Raw genomic sequence first — 2316 nt, forward strand, 5'->3', positions numbered from 1 at the left:
GATTGAGATCAAGATCAAATCTTGATTGCTCCCAAGAACTGGAGATCGAACTGAAGGAATGGCAATGGCAGGAAGGTGGCGGCAGGAGAGAATTCGCAGTATGCAGGAAATCTCTCAATCTCTCTTTCTTCAAAGAGAAGAATGCTATTGATCATGTAAAAGGCTGCCGCCCCCTTCCCCTTTTATAATCTCAAAGGGATCAACTCCTAATCAGATTAGGAGTTGCTAATCCAAATCATATTTGGGTTAGAAGTTCCTTAGTGATAAGGGATAATCCTTATCTTATCTGTAGATCAGATCAGCTATCTCCTAATCTAATTAGGAGGTTTCCAGATCTAAATCTCATTTAGATCTTGGACTCTCTGAGTGGATAGGGTCTAAGCCCAATCCTTTTAGCTGACCCACTTCAGAATTCGCCCCCTTTAAATGACTGATCAAATCAGCCCAGTTCGAAATGGGCTTAAGGCCCATTTAAGGTTATGTACTCAAAAAGCCTTCCAAACTGCTGCCCAGTTGGGCTTCCTTGTATGGCGTGGGACCCAAGCATTGATCTACACATCGACCACATGGGTTCAGCCCGGCCTTTGTTACAAGGCCTGGCCGAATGCACTGCTGAAGACAGTGTACCCCTTGAAAACCCATCAAATGGGCTCTATGGGCCCAACACTTACACTAAATGGTCCCTGGGCCAAGCCACCTTGTAACACCCAGGGACTGTGGGCAGATGCAAGATTAGCCCATCAGGTGTTATCCTCAATGGTCTTACATTTAACCTCTCAGCCCATAATGATCGTACACTGCCCGACAAGAAAGGACCTCTCCCTCGGCTGCAAGGAACAGTGTTGCACTCTCCACTTATATGGATCACGGGAATTAAAACCTTTTGCAAACCTTTTAGAAACCATAATATATATACACTTTTATATCTCATATAAAATATACTTTGCAAAAAACAAATCTCAACGATTGAAATCGGCTGCCGGCAGTCTTGGTTTCCATCAGTGCGAGTGCATCCCTGATCATTACCTTTGTCCGACAAAGGGGCTGATCCTATCACTATGATCACCCACTCAGATGAATTCTCGGACTGTCCCAACATACCCAGGTTTTGACCCCCGCTAAGGATCTCACTGATTGGTATATCAAAGATAGCCCAATCCGACACCTAGTGCAGTATCATAATCGAGTGTAGGGGTCGGGTGTAACTTTCCAGTTTTGCCCATCAATCTCCAAGGTCCAGGGCAATACTGAAAATCTGGTCCAGTTCAAAGATTCAATTAATCCTACACTGTATGTGCCTAGGGTCTCACCCTGGCAGCTAAAACAGGCCACCCCAACCGACTTGGTGGCACCACAGTGTCAGCCTTGTCAGGATAGGTCTCCCCAGACCGACCCACTGGCTGTGAACATTCTAAACTAACACGAGTCTCATTAAGTGTCCAGTTTAAGGGTATTACACAGAAACATACCAAGGGAACATGAATCAAATATGTATCTTTATTCATTTACAATAAACTCATAAAGTACATCATTCTGATTGATGCTAAGGGCATACAAAACTGTCTAACAGCTCCCACTTGCACTTAGGTCCAATCAGGTACTAGCCGGAGTCCCATGCTTTCCACGTGTTTCTCAAACACTTTCTGTGATAGTGGCTTAGTCAATGGGTCTACCACATTCTCCGCTGATGCTACCTCTTTACACTATCCTCCCGTAGGTCCAGCGTTGTCATACAACAGTGGAATGGGTGATGTGCTGAATTCCAAATTCAAGAATGAACACCTTCATTCATAAGGCAGCCTCACTTACGGCAATGCTTTCGGCTTGGGTTGTAGACTATTAATTTGCTACTTAGGACCCCTGTTTGCTGACATTCAGGAAACAACACATGATCCTATCGTGAAACCATATCCAGATGTAGAATTTCTATCATTTGGGTATGACTGGAAATCGGCATCTGTATACCCTTGGATCTGTAGTGAGCTACCATCGAATACTAGCAAAACTTTTTTGTCCTTCGAAGGTACTTAAGTATGTTTTTCACAGCAGTCCAATGCTCTTACCTTGGGTTGGCCTGAAATCTGCTTACTACACTCACTGCCTGAGCAATGTCAGGCAGATGGCCTAAAATCTGTACAGTTAATTTGTAGAGAAGGAATTATAGTACTATAAGATTGTCTTTATGTACAAAATTTGAGAAGAAATCTAATTTCTGTTTCAAAACTGTGTGCAGATGGATATTCTGTTTTCTTTAGTAATACGATTACTATTAAAAGAAATCACAAATTCCTCGCATATGGAAAACTTGAGAATGGT

This window comes from Nelumbo nucifera, chromosome 1 (genome assembly GCF_055504915.1).
Source record: "Nelumbo nucifera cultivar China Antique chromosome 1, China Antique-T2T, whole genome shotgun sequence".
Classification (NCBI taxonomy): domain Eukaryota; kingdom Viridiplantae; phylum Streptophyta; class Magnoliopsida; order Proteales; family Nelumbonaceae; genus Nelumbo; species Nelumbo nucifera.